This window comes from Balaenoptera physalus, assembly GCF_965194825.1.
Source record: "Balaenoptera physalus genome assembly, chromosome: 21".
NCBI classification, from domain to species: Eukaryota; Metazoa; Chordata; class Mammalia; order Artiodactyla; family Balaenopteridae; genus Balaenoptera; species Balaenoptera physalus.
The window spans coordinates 33,628,633-33,651,002 of record NC_138902.1 but is presented as its reverse complement, the minus strand read 5'-3'; the positions used below and the strand labels follow the sequence as shown (position 1 = coordinate 33,651,002).

At 52.0% G+C, this 22,370-nt stretch overlaps 1 protein-coding gene across 4 annotated transcripts in view; it reads right to left on the bottom strand.

Moving 5' to 3' along the window:
* The window catches only part of DLGAP2 (DLG associated protein 2), a 736,824-nt gene that overhangs the window by 518,133 nt on the left and 196,321 nt on the right, over positions 1-22,370 (bottom strand). The gene's annotated exons all lie outside the window — the stretch shown is intronic.

Sequence of the window (22,370 nt, the reverse complement as noted above, 5' to 3'; positions counted from 1 at the left end):
AAAGCCTGAGAGGGAATCAGAGACATAAAACAATTCCCTCCTTCCAAAGCCCTGCCGTGGATGAGGGCAGAGCAGGGGGTGCAAATGCCAAACCAGCAGGCAGTGTGTAATGGGGACCCATTGCATGTAACAGGGACCCACTGTGTGTAACGGGGACCCACTGTGTGTAAAGGGAACCCACTGTGTGTAACAGGGTAACGGGGACCCACTGCGTGTAATGGGGACCCACTGTGTGTAACAGGGTAACGGGGACCCACTGTGTGTAACGGGAACCCATGGCATGTAACAGGGACCCACTGTGTGTAACAGGATAACAGGGACCCACTGCGTGTAACAGGGACCCACTGCGTGTAGCGGGGACCCACTGTGTGTAACAGGGTAACAGGGACCCACTGTGTGTAACGGGAACCCATGGCATGTAACAGGGACCCACTGTGTGTAACAGGGTAACAGGGACTCACTACGTGTAACAGGGACCCACTGTGTGTAACAGGGTAACAGGGACCCAGTGCGTGTAACAGGGACCCACTGTGTGTAACGGGGACCCATGGCGTGTAACAGGGACCCACTGTGTGTAACGGGGACCCATGGCATGTAACAGGGACCCACTGTGTGTAACAGGGTAACAGGGACCCACTGTGTGTAACGGGGACCCATGGCATGTAACAGGGACCCACTGTGTGTAACAGGGTAACAGGGACCCACTGCGTGTAACAGGGACCCACTGTGTGTAACAGGGTAACAGGGACCCAGCGCGTGTAACAGGGACCCACGGTGAGCCAGGAGACTGCAGACAGGAGAGAACCCTGGCAACCTCAGGGTCTCGGGTGCCCGGCGGAGTCTTGTGAGGAGCAGCCAGTGGGTCACCTGCACTCACATGAGACGTCTTGAGACTCAGAAACCCTCAGATTTGCAAATGCCCCTCTGGCATTTATTTCTCTTGAGAGGATTTCTCTTTATAGCAAAGAATCCTCACTCTCTTAACCCTCCTAACCGTCTTTTCCTTCAGCAGCACAGCTGGCCTTCTTTACTGTGCTGTATTTTCCCCCATAAAGAAATGATTTCTATCACTTCATAAAAATTCATTTTAAGTTCTTTCCTGAAAAAATCCCCTTGTGTACAGGGCACATGGCAGTCATTCACATCCTTGGTCAACTGCTGAATATCTCTACTTACCCAAAGTAAAAAGAACTGGATAAGAAAAGAGACAACAGACATCAATACTCCAGTCCAGTTGGATAGAAAAAAAACTCACAGTAAGAGAGCAGCACATATTGAGTGCCTACTGCATGCCAAGCAGGGCTCTAAGGGTCTTTCACACATTAAATACGTTAATTTAATGTATACTCACCCTATGAGGTAGGCACCACTTTTATGCCCACTCTGCAGATGAGAAGACTGAGGCATGGTAGGTTAAGTAACATGCCCACACTCCCCACCCTGGAAGGCATCAGAGCTGGGAACTGACTCAGGCCGCTGGAGTCGGTCCTTAACCACTCACTGTATGGAATGTGCTGCACAGAAGGGGTCAGATACAAACCAGGCAAGGGGCTTCCCTGGTGGCACGGTGGTTGAGAATCTGCCTGCCAATGCAGGGGACACGGGTTCGAGCCCTGGTTTGGGAAGATCCCACATGCCACGTAGTAACTAGGCCCGTGAGCCACAACTGCTGAGCCTGCGCGTCTGGAGCCTGTGCTCCGCAACAAGAGAGGCCACGACAGTGAGAGGCCCGCACACCGCGATGAAGAGTGGCCCCCGCTCGCCGCAACTAGAGAAAGCCCTTGCACAGAAACGAAGACCCAACACAGCCAAAAATAAATAAATAAATAAATAAATTTTTAAAATTTGAAAAAAAAAAAAAAAAAACCAGGCAAGTGGACAGGGGGCAGCTACCTTCCAAGTGGCACAAAAGGACAAGTGTTGCCTGGAGATGACTCTCTGAAGTAGGAACACTGTGTCTAATTTTCTGAATAGAGTAAGACAGAGAAGAAACGTGGAATATCAAGACTTACTGTATTTCTATTCAATATTAAAATTCATGAAAGGGCAACCCACAGAACGGGAGAAAATATCCTCAAATCATACGTCTTGGAAGAGATTAATATCCATAATACATAAAGAACTCCCAGAAGTCAACAAAAATAAAGTAATTCAAAAATTGGCAAAGGACTTGAACAGACATCTCTCCAGAAAAGATACACGGATGGCCAAGAAGCACATGAGAAAATGCTCAACATCACTAGTCATCAGGGAAAAGCAAATCAAAGTTACCACGACATCCATCACTTCACACCCATTAGGATGGCTATTAACAAAAGAACAGAAAGTAACAAGTGATGTGGAGAAACTGGAACCCTCACACATTGCTGGTGGGAATGTGAAATGGTGCAGACTCTGTGGAAAACAATTTGGCTTAAAAAGTTAAACATAGGATTACCATGTGATCCAGCAATTCCACTCCTAGGTATGAAGCCAAAGGAATTGAGAGCAGGGACTCAGATTCTGATGTGCCAACGTGTTTTGCATTCACAATAGCCAAAAGGTGGAAATAACCCCAGTGCCCATCAACAGATGATGGATAACCGCGTCTCCATACCGTGGAGTATTATTCAGCCATAAAAAGGAATAAAGTTCTGACAGGTGCTACAACATGGATGAACCCTGAAAACATTAGGTTGAATGAAATAAAGTCAGATACAAAAGGACAAATGTTGTATGATTCACTTATACGACATATCTAGACTAGTCAAATTCATAGAGACAGAATGTAGATTAGAGGTTACCACAGGCTGGGGGAGGGGAAGAGGGTACAGAGTTTCTGTTCGGGATGATGAACAAGTTCTGGAAATGACAGGGGTGATGGTTGCACAACATTGTAAATGTACCTAATGCACCTGAAATGCAGAGTTAAAAATGGTGAAAATGGTAAATTTCCACAATTAAAAATAATTAGACTCCTTAATGTAGAATTCAAGATGCTCCCGATCTTCTACACCTACCATTCCAACCCTATTTCCTCTACACCCCTTCCCCACAGGTAATGCTTCCCTCCCCCCCACCTGTATGAGGCTCCTGATTTACTGACCCCATCACCTCTGCCCGTGCTATCCCCTCCATCCCCTAAATCCACGCATCCTTCCAGATCCCCTCCTCTGAGGGTTTCCTCTCGCTGTGGGTACCCTCTCCTCCCTAAGCTTTGCTAGGAGTTTGCCGGTGCATCCCCTGGGAGCACAGTTCCTGCAAACAGACTCTTATCCAGTACCATTAACTACAGGGAGAAGCTGTGTTGAATTCATCTGCGTGCCGTCAGAATTTAGCCCAGACGCTGAACACAGCACATATTTAATAAACATTCACTGAATGCATCACGAGGAGGGAGCGAAAATAAACATTATCATCATAGTTCCCAAACTGTGCTCCAAGGCACCCTGGGGTACCACAGCCTGGCCGGAAAATTTTAAATTTCAAGGGAAACACAGTAATACTCCACTTCTGTTGGACCCCCAGAAGCCATTACCTCACTTATAAGTAGGATTACACTTCACCTGACGACCAGGAGTAACACTGCCCTGATGGGCACTTCCTTCTAGATGGTAAGGGTTTTCCCTACAACACGAGACCTCTTGCTCCCAGGCACGAGTCGGGTATTTGGGACTGAGAAAAACGTCACTGGATCACCTGAGAGACGGCACATTTTTAGGAAAGTAATGAAATCACAGAACGCTGTACTTGCTCCTCTGTTCAGTTCAAATCCTCGACTTCTCTCCTCGTGAGGCAGACGTAAGCCAGGTTCTCACTGGTCTCAGCATCTGTTCTCCCAGTTATTTGGATATCAGTGTATTTAATGCTCTAATCTCCATTTGCTTAATGTTTTTATTATTTTGTCATTATAATCCCATTAGAAGAGATTCTAGTTGCCATTATGGTCCTTTATGGAGTCACCGTGACTGCTTTTGAAGGACTGTAATAACTTGGAACCCATCCAGACGTGAGATTAGCCATCACCACCCCCTAGATTTAAAATTCTTCTTAATGACGATGGTCACATCCCCTGACACCCCTTCAGAGCCTGAGGAGTGAGAAGGAAGAGTCAGTGGCTCAAACCCTCCACTGGGATCTTCCATTAATAGCACTGCTACAAGGATCACTGATTCATAAATGACCGGCCCATTCACTGGTGAAGGACGGGTTACAAAGTTATTTTTGTAATAAGATGTCTTACACTTTCAACTGTTAGTATTCAGGATAAGCATCATTTTATCTTGGAATGCTTAAGGAAACCTAGTTCTGTAAAACATATCAAAAGTTAAGCTGGTTTGCAAACACTCTTTCGACTTTAGGAAAAAAAATATAATACATCTTCGAAATGCCTTACCAAAGGGTCCACGTGAGTTGTGACCAAGTGAGAACCCAGCCCCTCCCTCCATTCCAGACAACCTTGCCTGCATCACCGAGGCTCAACAATCTCGTAATAAACATCTACAAAAAGGGAAATGTGGGACTTCCCTGGCGGTCCAGTGGTTGGCACTCCACGCTTCCAATGCGGGGGATGCGGGTTCGATCCCTGGTCGGGGAACTAGGATCCCACATGCTGCACGGGGCAGCAAAAAAAAAAAAAAAAAAAAAAGGGAAATGTTCTAAGACTCTATAATGAATAAAGACAGTTTCACAGGCTTCACAGCTTTACAGTTTTTACAGAATCTACTAGGTATGAATGAAAACACGCATTTTGTCGCAACTCCTCAAAATAACCCAACGGATGCATGAGTTCAAAAGTAAAAATGTCAGACTAACTGGCAATAACTTGAAGCAGCAGCTTCATTAGGGGATAAGAGATTTTGCTACATTAGAAGGTGACATTCGCGATTAAACAAGCTTAACGTAGGTTAAAAATTTTAAACTTGCATTCTAGCTTAAAAGAGTATTGCAAATTGTTTAAGCAGTGAAATTCTGTATTTGCTTAGAGGGCTTTAATTATGTTATCAATGTCAACGTGCTCTGGGGTCTGATATATGTCATGGAAAATGCACTGAAGTAAACACGTGTCACTGGATTAGTTTTTAAGCCTGAAATCAAGGATTAGAACATTCCTGTCAAATCGCACACCTGACCTCCCCTCCTAGGAAGTCCTCTGTGATTGTCACAAATGAACATCTGTCGTCCTCCTGTCTCAGGAGATGATAAGAAGAGGGTCCTCTCCCATGTCCGGAGGCGGCCAGACCTGCATCCGGCCCCTCTGAGCTCAGAAGGCTCCTCGGCAGAGGAAGGCTCAGTCTCCCGTGGAAAGGACAGGTCCCCCGAGAGGGACACAGGTGGGAGGCGCCCCTCCCCCCCCAGCTGGGTCCCAGGAACCGAGGTCCAGCCCCAGGGGGCCGGGGCCAGAGCTGCCCCAGAAGCAAGGGCAGCAGTGGGAGCTTCCCCCAGGGAGGGAGAGGGGAGGGGGCCCGGGAAGGGGGACCTGCAGGCAGTGGTGCCTGCACAGGACCCACCGAGGCCCCAGGACGGGCGCTGACCTTCTGAGCCGTGGTCCTGTGTCCCCGACAGGCCCCATCCACAGTCAGCACCCAAATGTACTTTCCAAGGACTCAGCTGAGGTTCCAGATGTGCATCTGAACTTTGAGATACTGTCAAGTACATTAGAAATTATTGCCGTTGGGCATTATGTAAGTGAAATAAGACAAACAGAGAAAGACAAATACTGTCTGCTATCACTTATATGTGGGAGCTAAAAAATACAACAAAATAGTGAATATTACAAAAAAGAAGCAGACTCACAGATGTAGAGAACAAACGAGTGGTTACCAGTGTGGGGAGGGGCAATAGAGCGGTGGAGGAGTGAAAGGCACAAACTACTGGGTGTAAGACAGGCCCAAGGATGTATCATACAACACAGGGAATATAGACAATATTCTGTAATAACTGTAAATGGAAATTTACAGTTTAGAAATTGTTAAAAACATTTTTTTAAATTTTTTTAAAAAGAAATAACTGCCCTTGAATTAGAAGGGTTTGAATTAGGCTTTGAATAAGACATTGGGTTATGACACAGCTCTGCCGTGTGTGGGAACATGGACGGTCTCCAGGGCACGACCTAAGAGGAAAAGGCGGGCAAAGGCCGTCTTACCGCGTGATTCCACGGAAGACACAAGGAAGGAGGTTCCAAGAATGCATGTGGCGTGCCCCCGAGCAAACTTCACCGATTCAATTTTTATTTGTTGGCTTAAAAATGGACACATAGCTAGACACAGGTCACATGACACTTCGAATTAAGGTGAATCCCTGAACACATCAGGCTGCTCTGAAGTTTTGGGTTTAAGACCAGCTGTCTGCCTCCCTGGATTTGTCATGATGTGACGATCTTTTATACTAGCCTTGCGTTTGTTTCCTCAAGGAAAGTGTGAACTACCTAAATGTTTCTGTACAGTTTTATAGATCCCCGTCCTTGCTTCTGACTAATGCTTAAGGTTATTAAAATGCACACATCTGTGTCAACTAAACTGAATTTTAATAAGTGATCTTTAGGGGAAAAGAAGGTGGTCTCTTACAAACTTGAGGCAACGTTGCAAACCATTTGAACTTGGTTTTACACTAGCATTGATGTTAAATATCACCTCTGACAAAATTTTCAAGTCAACAGTGATGGTGTTGTTCTCTGAAGCAACATTTACTGTAACTCCCAACGTCCTTAAATGACATCAAGATCTTAAAAATAATATTAAATTAGTTAATAACTGGAAAACCTTTGGTTACCTAGACAACTTTAAATAAATCAAAATTCAGAGAAAGAAAGAGAGAGAGAATAGGTCCTGGGTCATCAACCACAGGCTTTACTGTTTAAAGTTTCTTTTTGTAAAATTCTGGTTAAGATGATAAAATCAATCCCTGCATACACTATGTTAAGGGTGATTATATCTGAAAGCTCACATTAAAAGCTTTAAATAACACTGTCATCTCACTACATGGAAATTCTGTATACACACAAAAGCTATGGTAAAATTAATATGCAAAAGCAGCTTTTATGTAGGAGGAGACTGGTCATTCCAAGCTGGTGGATGCATTTGCTGGTGACAAGCCACTCTTGATTTTCCGTGTGGTTGGTCCAGAGAGCTAGGCCTCGAGAAGGCCCTTACTTGACAGCTGCTAGCTTTTGTTTTTTAACAAGACACCACACGTCCCTCACTTCTGAGTCAATTTTCTTTATTATAATATTGCTTCCGGAAATATTCATTTCCACATGTCGTATCGTTAAACTGGATTATGTGGAAACCACACAATATCCCCTGCCCTCTGAGGATGCTCTGGGGTATTTTCTTCCCACTGCTGTAGACTGAGTGTTTGTCTCCACCCCCCAAAACTCACACACTGAAATCCTAACCCCCAAAGTGATGGCATTAGGAGGCGGGGCCTTTGGGAGGTGAGAGGTCATGAGGGTGGGGCCCCCATGCTGGGATCAGTGCCCTTATAACAGAGACCCCAGAGAGCCCCCAGCCCTTCCCCCACGTGAGGACACAGAGAGAAGATGCCGTCTGTGAACCAGGAGGGGGTCCTCACCACACTGAGTCTTCCAGGGCCCTGACCTTGGACTCCCCACCTCCACAACTGTAGGAAGTAGATGTCTGTTGTTTAAGCCCCCAGACTTGGTGCTGCTATAGCAGCCAGGACGCACTAAGGCACTGGGGTCAGATCCTGGGCTTCGAGCATGAGGCTCTCCAGGTGTTTGCTGTCCTGTCGTTTCCACCAACACCTGTGGTGCCTGCCAGTGGCCAAGCACCAGCAGCCAATTCAATCATCTGTGAAAGGCCGGGGGTGGAAAGCAATGTGGCCTATTTGAGAGCCATCGAGCTGTCAGTGCTCAGGGGTCGGCCCCCCCAGGCAGCGGAGCAGGCTGGCATGACTGCAGCCCTGGTGCAGCTTGAGGGCGGACAGAGCGCAGTCATAGAGGCTGGCACAGAGCCTCCCGAGAAGTCGCTGATGGTGGGGTGAGGTGCGGGATGCTGAGGGTGGCAGGGGGTCCGACTGTCAGCGAGGGTACTGCTCAGGATCCCCGGGACCCTCCCACTTCCGGGGGGACTCCGCGCTCCCCAATCTGAGGCCGCCATCGACCTCAATGCCCTCACAGTCACAGCCGCTGCCCTGAGTGGGGTGTCCCCGGCAAGAAGGGCCTGAGAGGCGTGGGGGCCATGGCAGGAGCCCCAGGACCGAGCAGACCCGCGAGCTTGGACTGCAGGGCACCCAGGACAGGTCAGGACTCCCGAGGCCTCACATCACGGGTGGGCAACTTCCGAAAGCAGCCCACTGGCCTGGGTCAGGCTGAACTAAAGCTGACAGCACCAACGAGGTCATTTAATTTTATCTGATGCCCTCCTTTTTCTCTTTAAACCACTTTATGGAGGTATGATTGACATGTGAAAAGCTGTATATGGTTAACGTGCACGACTCATGTGTTTGGGGAAAGTACACAACCCGTGACACCATGGCCACCACCGAGGCCACAGACAAACCCCTCCTCCTCCCAGCACGCCCTCCGCCCCGTCATCGTCATCATTATTATTGTTATTGTTGTTATTGTGTGTGCACGTGTGTGTGGTAAGAACACAACGTACGCTCTGCCTTCCTAGAAAGTGTTAAGTGCACTGTGCTGGTGGCATATATGACAATTCTGGAGAAAGCGTAAAACACACCGATCCGCCTTGCCCATCACCATGATCATACACATGCAAAGCTTCTTTACTGAGCCCCATCGGTTTTCATGACAATTTAGTTATTTTTATAGTTTCAATAAGAATCTAGGGCTTCCCTGGTGGCGCAGTGGTTGAGAATCTGCCTGCCAATGCAGGGGACACGGGTTCGAGCCCTGGTCTGGGAAGATCCCACATGCCACGGAGCAGCTGGGCCCGTGAGCCACAATTACTGAGCCTGCGCATCTGGAGCCTGTGCTCCGCAACAAGAGAGGCCCGCGCACCGCGATGAAGAGTGGCCCCCACTTGCCACAACTAGAGAAAGCCCTCGCACAGAAACGAAGACCCAACACAGCCATAAATAAATAAAATAAATAATAAATAAATATTTTTTTTTTAAAAAAACTAGATTTGGGGAATTTAACACCAAAATTAATTCCTTAAAAAAAAAAAAAGAAGAATCTGCTCTTCTCTGTACCAGAATAAACAGAAATATTTAGAAAAACAAATATTTGTAACCATAACAATTCCAGAACCCTGAGGTAAATTTCTTCTTTCAAATTTTCTATAATTTTGAGATAGTTTAAAATGAAAACTTTTAAAAGAACATAAGGATACGATGCACACATAAGGGCACTAACACCTTGGACAGCTCCCAGCACAGCCCTGTCACTCAGCAAACACCTGCTGGATTACTGAAAATAATTAGCACAGACTGGGACAAACTTCACGAATGCAATAAATATCAGAAGTACTAAAGGTGTGCTTACCCTTTAAAATAGAAATGCACTACCTACTGACCGACGTATCTACCAATTTATCCTAAGGACAGAGGTAGTGTGTGAAGAGGCACATACAAATATATTGCTTGTGGTGGTTTTTTAAACAGCAAAGTACCAGAAACAAGGTAGAAATCCCACAAATTAGTTGAATTATGCTTTAGGCACAATGGAATATTATAAATAACGTATTAGAGAAAAGAAACATAGAAAAATATTTACTGTACAATGTTAAGCAAAAAACTACAAGGCAGCATGCACATTCTTCTCCTACTTACATAATCCATGGATATAGAAAACACGAATAAAAGAAGAATACAAATAACAGTGATTCTCTCTGGGCAGAAGATGTAGATACATTTTCCCTCTGCCTTAACTTAATCTCTTAATTTTTCTACAAGAAACATTTACAAATGTTTCTACAAGGAACATATAGAGTAATGCTCACTGTACAGATCGAGTTTAGATTCACTTCTTGCTCTGCAATTTACCAACTGTGTTATATTTCTCTCCAGACATGTTTTCTCAGCTATGTAACAGAGAAAATGCTCCTATCCGAAAAGAGTGTTGTGAAAATTACATGAGAGCTCAATAAATAGTACCAGTTTTATGTATTACTTGTAGAATGAAAAGGCTGGGGGGAAAATGATATTGAATATTTTCCTCCGGAAAGGGCCGCACTGTAAATAACATCCCCAATGAGGTCTTTCTTATTAGGCAAATGAAACTGGCCGTATTGTATTTCCCTGCTCTTGGTAACATGGCATCAAGAAGCTGCATCTTCAGCTGAGCATGAGATTGAACACCCAACCCAGCACCATCTCTGTTGTGGACCTGCTCCAAATGCATTTCCTTGCCATCGCTGCATGTCAAGTCCCGAGGCAGCTGCAGCGGCCGCGGGCAGGGCAGGGGGGTGGGTACGGAACGCCTTGGGGGCCCCGTGGTCCTCTGGAGATGCCAGTGGGGAACATACTGCAATGACTTGTCCGTCTGCCTTATTTTTGGTGCCTTGTTTAAACTGTCATTAAATGCCGCTGTGCCCAGATAAACACCTCCTGTGGCTCCTATCTTCCTGTTGGCAGAAAATCCACACTGCTCTTACCCACGTGGGAGGCCAGGTGGCCCGGGTCCCGAGGAGACCACACTGCTGCTCACGGTAACCCAGGCCCTTGGAGAGCACAGTGCCCAGATCCTCCCGGCCAGCGGCTCCTGCTTCTTCCCCTTTAGGTCAACTGTGCCCGTGACTGACAGCTGACCATCTGTCCGTGTCCCTGAACTGACCTGAAAGACGGTTCCGGACACAGGATTTGTCACCGGGGAGGGGGGCGGGGAGTCAGGGAGGAGACCATTCCCACTGGAAAGAAGGAAGCTGAAAGCGCGACTCTGATGACAGATGCAGAGTTGGAAGACCCACGAGTGTGTGTGTGCGTGCACGTGTGTGTGCCTGTGGTGTGTGCACTCACACGTGCGTACCTTGTCCTGCAGGGCAGGTGCAGGCTCTGTGTCTGCGCCCTCGGCCTCCTGTGCTGGGTTTTCTCCATCCTCTGAGTTGCAGCCCGGGGCTCACGGTCCAGGTCTCTCTCTTCTCTGCACAAACTTACTCCCCGGCTCTCCTCCGACCCCCCCTCATGCCGTCTGCGTGCGGTAGCTCCAGAGTCCATCTCCAGCCTGGCCTCTGCCTGAGTCCCAGGCTCACATCCAGGGACCTGCCTGATATTCGTGCTTGGACGCCTAAGAGGCCACCCAAACGAGCATCGTCCAGAACTGAACTCTCGGTTCTTACCCCAGATGCGATCTCCTTTCCCTGCCAATAACTGCTTTCCATTGCTCGGGCCTAGCATGGACTCATGTTTTCCTCTGTCCATCAGCAGATCCTATCACTCCATCTCCAAAATATCGCTGGCCTGGCACTTCCTGCCCTCTTCAGGGCTACACCCCAAACGGCCCGCAGTCACCGCCCCCAGATGACAGAAGAGCCTCCAAGGGCCTCCTGCCCCCCGCATCACCCCGTCTCTGGGGTGGTTTTTTCAAGTGCAGCTCCGGTCGAGATGCGTCTCTGCTGGAGACCCTCAGGGGTCCCCCCACCCGGCCCTCACCATGAAGCCGGGGCTGCACGTGACCGGCATGGACCCCTGCATCTGTCTCCCCAGCCCTCAGCCCTCCCCCTGCCGTGAGCCCTCCTGGAGAACCCAGGGTCTGCAGAGCCGGCCCCACTTCACGCTTCTTTCTGCTGAATGTCACCTTCTCGGGGGGCCTTCAAGGACACCCTTTCCTGCCATCCTCTCTGTCTCCCCATTTTCTCCCTACCAGGATGCATTTCCCTTCTTAGCATGGGGCACCCCCGCCATATTACGTTATCCGTCTGTTATTTGTCTTGTGTTGAGCCCACAGGATGTAAGCTCCCTGACAGCAAGGGCCTGTGGGTTTAAGGCTCCTTCCCCAGTGCCGCGAACAAGCGCTGGATGCAGATGCCCCGAGACTATTTACTGGATAAGTAGTTCCAGGAGAGACAAACTTAAATAAGAGAAGGACAGGGCCACCGGGTGGACCAGACGAGCCTATAAGCAAAGAAGTGCAACGTGTTACAGTGAGCACAGGTGCAGGGAGACTCGAATTTAATGCAGAATTGGCACCACGAGTGCCCCGATGCTGGGCAAATCACTGAACTTCTGGCTCTTGGTTTCCTGACCCCCAAAGCCAGCACATTTGAGTGATTCATCTCTGGGCTCCATGACACTGAAGGTGCTGGGGTTCGGCTGCTGCATCGGAAGCTCCTGGTCCCTTGGGGTGAAGGTGCTGTGGTTCCATTGCTGCGTCCCAGGATCCTGGGTCCCCTAGGGTGAAGGTGCTGTGGTTCTATTGCTGCGTCCCAGGCTCCTGGGTCCCTTGGGGTGAAGATGCTGAGGTTCCATTGCTGCGTCCCAGGATCCCGGGTCCCTTGGGGTGAAGATGCTGAGGTTCCATTGCTGCGTCCCAGGATCCTGGGTCCCTTGGGATGAAGGTGCTGTGGTTCTATTGCTGCGTCCCAGGCTCCTGGGTCCCTTGGGGTGAAGGTGCTGAGGTTCCATTGCTGCGTCCCAGGATCCCGGGTCCCTTGGGGTGAAGGTGCTGTGGTTCCATTGCTGCGTCCCAGGATCCTGGTCCCTTGGGGTGAAGATGCTGCGGTTCCATTGCTGCGTCCCAGGCTCCTGGGTCCCTTGGGGTGAAGGTGCTGAGGTTCCATTGCTGCGTCCCAGGATCCTGGTCCCCTGGGGTGAAGGTGCTGTGGTTCCATTGCTGCGTCCCAGGCTCCTGGGTCCCTTGGGGTGAAGATGCTGAGGTTCCATTGCTGCGTCCCAGGATCCTGGGTCCCCTGGGGTGAAGATGCTGAGGTTCCATTGCTGCGTCCCAGGATCCTGGTCCCTTGGGGTGAAGGTGCTGTGGTTCTATTGCTGCATCCCAGGCTCCTGGGTCCCTTGGGGTGAAGGTGCTGAGGTTCCATTGCTGCGTCCCAGGATCCTGGGTCCCCTGGGGTGAAGGTGCTGAGGTTCTATTGCTGCGTCCCAGGCTCCTGGTCCCTTGGGGTGAAGGTGCTGTGGTTCCATTGCTGCGTCCCAGGATCCCGGGTCCCTTGGGGTGAAGGTGCTGTGGTTCTATTGCTGCATCACAGGCTCCTGGGTCCCTTGGGGTGAAGGTGCTGAGGTTCCATTGCTGCGTCCCAGGATCCCGGGTCCCTTGGGGTGAAGGTGCTGTCGTTCTATTGCTGCGTCCCAGGCTCCTGGGTCCCTTGGGGTGAAGGTGCTGAGGTTCTATTGCTGCCTCACAGGCTCCTGGGTCCCTTGGGGTGAAGGTGCTGGGGTTCGGCTGCTGCGTCCCAGGCTCCTGGTCCCTTGGGGTGAAGATGCTGAGGTTCCATTGCTGCGTCCCAGGATCCTGGTCCCTTGGGGTGAAGGTGCTGAGGTTCCATTGCTGCGTCCCAGGATCCTGGGTCCCTTGGGGTGAAGATGCTGAGGTTCCATTGCTGCGTCCCAGGATCCTGGGTCCCCTGGGGTGAAGGTGCTGAGGTTCCATTGCTGCGTCCCAGGATCCTGGGTCCCTTGGGGTGAAGGTGCTGAGGTTCCATTGCTGCGTCCCAGGATCCTGGGTCCCCTGGGGTGAAGGTGCTGAGGTTCCATTGCTGCGTCCCAGGATCCTGGGTCCCTTGGGGTGAAGATGCTGAGGTTCCATTGCTGCGTCCCAGGCTCCTGGTCCCTTGGGGTGAAGGTGCTGTGGTTCTATTGCTGCGTCCCAGGATCCTGGTCCCTTGGGGTGAAGGTGCTGAGGTTCCATTGCTGCGTCCCAGGATCCTGGGTCCCTTGGGGTGAAGGTGCTGGGGTTCGGCTGCTGCGTCCCAGGCTCCTGGGTCCCTTGGGGTGAAGGTGCTGAGGTTCCATTGCTGCCTCCCAGGCTCCTGGTCCCTTGGGGTGAAGTTGCTGTGGTTCCATTGCTGCGTCCCAGGATCCTGGGTCCCCTGGGGTGAAGGTGCTGAGGTTCCATTGCTGCGTCTCAGGATCCTGGTCCCTTGGGGTGAAGGTGCTGAGGTTCCATTGCTGCGTCCCAGGCTCCTGGTCCCTTGGGGTGAAGGTGCTGAGGTTCCATTGCTGCGTCCCAGGCTCCTGGGTCCAGAATCTCATCTCTTCCAGATCGTGGGCTTCCCTGTGGATTCCATCACTTTGCTCAGAAGGATCCACGGGATTCTGATTGGTGCCCGCGTGGCCCTCCACGGGCTGCCACCTCCCCGCTGTCCGCAGCCGGCCTCCGCACCAGGCCTGGCACAGCTGGTCGCTGCCCCTTCTCCGGCTCCTCACAAAGCAAACGCCTAAGAGCCTCCCCGACAGCTCGCCCTGCAGGGTTAGGCTGGAAGCACAGAACTTCAACTTCCAGCCAGGATGGTGCAGTCGGGAGCCCCTGCCTTTACGGCTCTCGTTTTTTGTTTTCATTTTTAAAGAACTACAGTGTGACAGAAAGTGACTGATGGTTTCACTGACTAAGAGCCCACTTGCAGAGACCTGAGCGTGGCACCCCAGGGGCCACACGAGGCACAGGTTGGGGTGTGCCCCCCAGATGCACAGTCCAACTGGGAACCTGCACTCAGCTGAGGCCAAGACAAAGGGAAACAGTGCCCTGCAGCCCGTTTCAGGTTCTGGCACTTCTCTCACGACCTGAGGAGGCAAGAAAAGACGAGGGATGGGCTTCTGATAAATCCGATTTTAAAAATAAATCATATAAGGAAACGTGGCATCGCATGCCCAAATAGTACAAATCCTTCATTTGACAGTTGAGGAGACTGAGGTCCTAAGGAAACGTGGCTGATTCACAGCCACTGAGTGACCCACTGGAGCGGGGGCCCAAGAAGCAGCAGTCCCTTCCCACCACGTGCACTGGGTTTCTTAGGCGAACACGTCGTAAGTTTGGCCATGACGGCATCTCTGCAGAGGTCACAGCCATTCCAGATCCTGCGTCTGCACCCACCCGCTCCAGATCTGCATTTTAGGTCCAAATAACCCCAGTTTGGGCCAGAGCACCACCTGAGCGCCTCTCCACGTAATGCAGGGCCAACCACGCCCTCCATGTCCAGCCACACAAGCCAGCACAGACACCACGAGTGTCACCGTGCGGCGTGGAGGTGACGGCACCCTGGGCTTCAAGATGTCCGGGGTGCGTCCTGGCTTGTCTACGGTCTCCTGTCGAGAGGCCATTTTCTCAGAAGCAGGAAGGGTGGGATTTGCTGCAGTCGCAGGGCTGAAATGTCTTGGCATCCTCAGATAACCAGGGCCTGAGAAGGCACCGCTCCCAATGCAGGCCGACGAGCAGGATGACCCCAGAGCTGCCAGCAGCGCCCACCATCCCGCGATCCTGGCAAGTCGTTCCCGCTACTTCTGTCCCCTTATCTTTGCTGGTGCCTCGTGTGTGTTTATCTCTAAAAATCCACTCTCCTGTGTGTGTTTGACTTCAGCTCAGAGAGAAGGTTACAGAGGACCCAGCCCTGCACGCCCGGCCCATCAGGAGGATCTTGGGGAGTTAGGGAAGCCTCTTCCCGAGCCCTGTGGAGACCCCTCCTCGCAGTGGGCCCCCAGGCTCCGCTCAGCCCCATTCTGCACTCACCCGAGTGGGGCCAGGGTCAGGCCACCCCCTAGCAACGACCCAGGTGATGTCGCTCCTACAGCACTTGGTTCCTTCTGACTTCTGTCATCGTGATATACACAGGCACCACTTACAGTTTACAAGGTGCTGTCACACAAACTCGATGACACTAAAAGCCCTGGACTTTTACCCGGTGGCAAAACTGAAACGCCAAGAAGTGAACTTGCGCCCGTAGCTCAGACTTAGCGCACCGCGTGGTGGGCCTCACATGCAAGGTCTGTGACCCCCAGGCCCTCGGCCGCTTCTCCCCCTTGAGGCAGCACCGTCCTCACGACCCCACGTCAGGACTTGCTGGGCTGCAAGCGGCCGGAGCATCAGGCCAGTCTGCCTCCCCCCAACCCAGCTGGTCAGTGCTGCCCGGGACCTTGGGCTCCGCCCAGCCCTGTTCATGCCTCTCCACGTGGCTCCTGCCTGAGGGGGCGTGGCCCACGGCCAGGGCTGCCCACCTTCCCGTGAGCTGGGAGAGGCTGCAGGGGAGCCCTGGGCTCTCGGCAATCAGGTAAGAACAGGACGAGGGATTCCCCCCAACACCGGCTTCCTGCTTGAACTTTTCTGTCAGCCAGTCCTCAGGGTTGAGCCCTCATGTCCTGTCTGTCCCCTCCGCCAGGATGACGAGCTCCCACCCACATACCCCGAGCCCTTCAGGCACAGCCCAGGGGCCTGGGCATCACAGCCTCGAGGGTCCACGCTGATGCCTTGTCCCCTGCAGAGACCCAGAGCCTGCCTTGCTATGAGTGTGGCCCCATCAGCATGGATGCCATGTCTCAGGACCCGGAGGACCAGGTGCTGGCCCTTCGCTGTGAGGTTGGCGGGGTGGGGGGGACACCTTTGGGGTCACAAGGGCAGGGTGGCATCCACATTAACAACCGCTCCTACCACGCCGGCATCACCCTGTCCTGCTGGCCTGGCGCCCGGCCTCTCCCTCCAGCACCGCCCAGACAGTACCTTTCTGGAACGTAGCCCATCTAAGGCTGATTTTCCCACCTCCTGCACTTGGATGCTGGCTCTGCCCCAACAGGGAATGGTCTCCTCTGCCCCTGCTATGGCCCCAGTGCCCGGACCACGCCAGCTGGTGGTGAATGGGTATTTGATGAGTGAATAAGGAAGCTACTTCTAAGGTGACAGTAGTCAGACATGACAGGACACCCACCCCCTGCAGGCCCCTGTCCCCCTGCACCAAGCACACAGCACCACCTTACGTTCCTTCTTTCCTCTGCAGGGATCCTGTTTTCCCAGATACACAGAGGTGGCGTCACAGCCCCATGAGGGTCAGGACGCCCAGTATGTGTGACTCAGGGCTGAAACATTCCACTCAAAGTCCCAAATCAAAGTGAATAACGTCCCTCGACGGGCGGGAGCATGCAGCCGGGTCACGACAGCGTGAGTGCTGCCACCCCGCGGGCCCCAGGCTCGCTGGGACGACCGTCCAGGCTGAGGAGGCACTCGGACACGGGACTCTGCAAGCGGCAGCCTCACATCAGTGTGGTCGGCAGATGGACAGGGGACCCGCGCTGCGAACACAAGGGGCAAAGCCTCCTCCAAGGGGCCTGGGTGCCGGGCAGGAGGTGCCGGGTGACAGGAAGGGCCTGGGGGACGAGAGCGCGGAGTGAAGACTCAGGGTCTTCCTGGACGCGGCCGGGGATGGGGGAGGACAGGACTGGACGTTGGCGCTCCCGACAAAGCCCGTGGCAGACAGGACCTCGAGACGGGGCGAAAGCGGCCTCCGACCTGCAGGTCAGGGGTCAGCACGCTGCAGCCACCACCCGCATTCACGAATCAAGCCCCCTGGAGCACAGCAGGTCCCCGAGGACACACCGCCCCCGGCGCCGTGAGCGCGACACGGGCAGAGCCCGTGGTTACAGACGGGCCAGGGCAGGCGAGACCCAGGCCCCTTCTCCAAAATTACTAAGAATCTCAAGATGTTCTCCGGGCCCGCGGTCCCGCGTCCTGTGTGACAAACCCTTACACGCTGAGCGGACCCTCTGCAGCAAAGGAGGGCAGACCTCTGGTGGGGACAGAGGCACAGCGGCCGAGCAGGACGCCTGGGGACCCCGTCCTGAGACTGGGGGCGGGGGGCGGGGTAGAGTTCGGACTATAAAGTGGGGCCGCCGCCAACCCCAGGGCTCGACGCTACCGCGTTTCAAAGACAGAAGTCTTCCCGGAGGAGGCGGGGCTCCCGGGGGCGAGGGCGGTGCTCCAGAGAAGGGGGTCTCCCTCGGGGCGGGCGGGGCTGGCGCTGAGGCCGCTCCCCTCCAGGCACCTGCGGCAAAACGGCTGCTCGGCTCGCCCCCCGCGGCCACCAGGTGGCGCTGCCGCCCAGCCCTCCGGGAGGGACCGGCTGCCGGTGTCAGGGACGCAGCATCAGCACCATGGTCGCTGGGAAGAGGCACCGGGGGCCCCTGGGGTTCAGCTTCCTCCCAAGTCTAAGACGGGACAGGACGGAGTCGGCGGCGTCCTGAGATGCTCGTTAGGCCGGGAGGAGGGCAGGCAGCCGCTTGTTCCGCTTTTTGCTTTTACTTATTTGGGGTTTACCAGGCTCCCAGTGTCACTGAAAGGCTGAGGCAGGCTGATGGTGGAAAGGGGCGCCGAGACATCACAGCCCCTCCTGGAGACACGGGCAGACGTGGCGGAACATCACTCGTGTGTACAAACCCGCGAGCCAGCTTCAGGGCGTCACCGCGTACCCCACCGCGGCTACCCGAGCTGGCGCTTCTGGAGGCGTCACCATCTCCCGGCTTCTCTCCTGGGCAGGGGCAGCCTCTCGGTCAGTGGCTCTCAGTCGGGGGGGATCCCCTCGGCGCCCCCCAGCAGAGGCACGTGTCTCGAGACATCTCTGACTGGAGGGCCTGGTGGGTGGGGTTGCTGAACCCCCCCCCCGCAGGGCACAGGACGGCCCAGGGCAGAAAGGGACCCGGTCCCAAACACCCAAAGTGCTGAGGCTCAGAAACCTCTGTGCAGAATCACCAATTCCCAGCAATTCCTTGGTTTTGAGGGTTAAATAACAAGAGTTAACTATTCAGGAAATTGCACGCAACCCGGCAAATTTCTAACACATCACAGTTATTATTGGCTATATGGTACCTACAATTTTGTCTGTATCTCTCTCTGGGTCTGATCGAGGTGGCACAGAAGATGGGTCTGGAACCCACAGAGCTAGCACAGAATTTCTCCAAGCCCCTCACGAGCCTGGTTCTACTTATGCTGAGGATGGTAACACAGCCCACGAGGTTGCAGCCCTGTCACCACTCATCCTTCTCGTGCGACAACTCTAAAACCCATTTAACCTAGAAATAAAAGCAGAAGGAAGTCCTGCCTAGCCATTTGTTGTCTTACATGCTGTGTGAGAGCTAAAAAACCAGCATTATTCACAGAGAGGCATTAAATGATTCAGGCAAAGCCCAGTAGAAGTTTCAGGGGACGAGACACAGTATCGATTTGGCCACAGCAAACGGTCACAGGCGCACCGGAGGGCGTGGCACAGGCACTGCCCAGGGACACGGTCACGGCCACGCTCGCCGCGAGAGCCCCCCCTCCCGCACGGGCCCAGGCCACGCGGGGCGGCGGACGCGGCTGCCTGGGTCTGGGGGCAGCTGTCCTGTCTCCACACTCCCAGTTCCCAGGGCCACGCGGGCTTCCCGGGAGCCTTCAGGGCAGCCACACCAGCACGTGAGGGAGGGGGACGCTGAACAGGAGGGGCTCTGCTGGGGGTAATTCATGCCAATTTAAGGACAGAAGAGATGAGCATCCGGAGATCACAGAGCAGTGCGGGGCGCAGTCACTATCTGATCCCCACAGACCAGACTCATGTCCTCCGGTCACGCTTGTTGCCCTCGACTGAAACACGGAATTTCCACGGACACACATTACAGACGGAGCATCATGAGTGCAAGCGACTGTTGTGCAGTACCTTGAGGGGGGAGGAGCAGAGCCAGAGAGGACACACCTGGAGAAAACCGGAAGCTGCCAGCCGTCAGCTTCCCAGCAAAGACGCTGCTCCAGCAATGCCCCTCGACCCCCCACCTCCTTAAACGCGCAGCCCACAAGGTTCTGCCCAGTAGCTTTTCTGGGAAGAAGGATCTTGCACAGAAACGAATGCACCTTACTGTTGCCATTTTCAGCTCCTCCGGGGCTGAGGCAGAAGAAAGGCAGAGGAAGGAGGTGACAGCTCCATGCATTCGGAGCCTCGCTTCCTGAGTGCAACATTGAAAACTCAGAAAATGTAAACTCTAACAACAGACACTGAAATGCTACACGTTATTCAAGGTCAAAATGTCAGTTTCAAGGACATTCTAGAAACTCACTCTCTTTCTCGAAGGCCAACGACCAGAAGACAAAGAGACCTGCTTCAGACCCCGAGGAGGGAGTGGGTGCAGCCTGTGGGGGGAGGAGGATGACAGCTTGTGAGGGCAGGAGCAGCAGAGCCGGTGCCTTGGCTTTGAAATAGGGTTCACACTGTTCAGCAATCAGTCAGATAAAGGAAAACCGGAAACCAGAAGTCATGCCGTGAGGGTGCATTTTGTGCACTGGATCCTAAATCTCCCTAATGTAAGTTTCTATCAACACGCCCCCAAAGAAAGTGTACAAAATGAGAAATGGGGTGGGGGGGGTGGTGTAGAGAAAGAACTCTGCCCTGGGCTTCGTCACACCAGGTATATGGAATGTGAGGTAAATACCCAGAAAGCAGACCAGCAGCAAAATGTTTTCTCATCAGCAGTCACACGTATTACCCTCCTGATTAGGTCAATGCCAAACAGAATCCACGCCCAAACAAATCACAGAGTTGTAAAAGAAGAGTTGTGTTTGTTTATATTTGCAACCTCAAGATTAATCATCTGCAGGGAGATTTCGATGTTTTCACCACAGAAAAAAACAGAGACCAAGGTTGACTTCCTGGAATTTAAGTGAGAAATTTAAACACATTTAGAGAAATTCATATATTTCCACTAACTTCTGGCCATCTTAATTCTAATCAATGAATAACTTTTCACTACATGATGTCCTAACTCAGAACGTATTACTAGTTCTTCCATGTAACCTTATGTAAGTGGCCCTCCTTGTACATGGGGCGAAGACCCCAGTCGGCAAGCACACCCTCTACAGCTGCCACGTCCAGGACAGGGACCACTGCCACACAGGGGCTGTGCACTTTGGAATCTGTCTGGTCCTAACTCAGACGTCCCATGAGTGAAAACACACATTGGATTTCAAAGTGTATCACTGGATTGTTTTTTTGCAAATACACACACAAAAAAACCCCACAATTGCAAATGTCTCCTTAAACATTTTTCTCTTGATTACACACTGTGCAGAGAAGAGAGAATACAGCAGGCCCAAGGCTGCTATCTTCAGAAAGGCCTGCCTGCAAAGCTGACCTTTGCGGATGTCTGAGAACTTGACTGGTGAACAGTTCTCACCCTATAAACTGATGTAAACATCCCCTAAATGATAAGAATGGCTCATTGTGCCTGAGCCCTTAGCATAAACAATGTAGGATGTGCAGAACACCTGCTTTTCCTTCTGGGAGTCTGGAATTTTAGTGACCGTGGTCATCACGCAGGCACTGGGCAGCCAACCCCCACCTGGACCCTATGCGAGCATCTCTCATAGACAGTACTTCATGTCTTGTCCAAACTCACTGCTGGAGGAGCTGAATGTCCTGTGGGACTTCACTGGGAGAGACCCTTGGAAACTGCACCTCGTTTCTCTGGACTTGGCCCCCATGCACCTCTTCCCTTGCTGATTTTACACTGCATCCTTTCCTGGGAATAAGTCTTATCTGTGAGTAAGACTACATGCCAAGTCTTACAAGTCCTCAGGAAGTCACCAACCCTGGGGTTGGCCTTGGGGACCCTGACACAGTTGGTGTCACAAGTGGGATTTGCTAGAACAATCCTGACTCTTTTTGAAATACGGTGAAAGCTTGTTTGGAAAAAGAACGATGAAAGGGGAGGTGGCGGTGAAAGTCCTTTGATGCCTGGTTAGCTGCTGAGTTATCCTCTGTAAGGGGCAAAAGTTACCTATGAAATTCAGCTGTGACACATCCAACCCAAGAGACGTGGTTCCGCTGGATTCTTGGACTGTTTTTGGCTGTTCTGGATAATGTGAGCGAGAAAAAGTGCAGCCCAGTGATGCACTTTTTTTGTTCTCCCCCAGGTGGGAAAAGAAAGACCCAAACATTCCTAAGGTGAGCTTTGGATGTGCCAAAAATATCAAAAGTCTGTGGTACCCTTTCCTTTATTCCTGGGAGGAATAAAGGTTAAATCAGGTTACAGAGGCTGAAGCAAAGCTTTAGATAAACCAGAAAAAAAAGAGGGAGAGAAAACACTCTAGGCGATGTGCACCTGGTCCACCTTGCTTTCCAGCCAGGATCTCCAGGCCGGTGTAACACCAACCCTGTAAGTGCTGAGTTTAATGCTAGGGATTTGGGTGAACTTGCAATGAGAAAAAAAGAAGGGGTTGAAAATTGAAAACTGTATTTTGTGGCTATTGCATCAGAATGCATAATAAAAACAGATGTAAACTGCATGTTTGTCATTTCATAAATGCTAGAGGGCTCATCTCAATCAAAGAGAGCTGCAAAAAGAAAAAAATGTTAGTGAGTCACAGCTTCTTGCTTTTCACCACTGGTGGCAGATTGGAATTTAAGCTCTTTGAATATTAGAAATAGACCAAATTTACATAACTGATAATGGTTGCTATTATTTTTTTCTATCAGAGCTTGTGGGAAAGGGATACAACAGGAAAAGAAGCA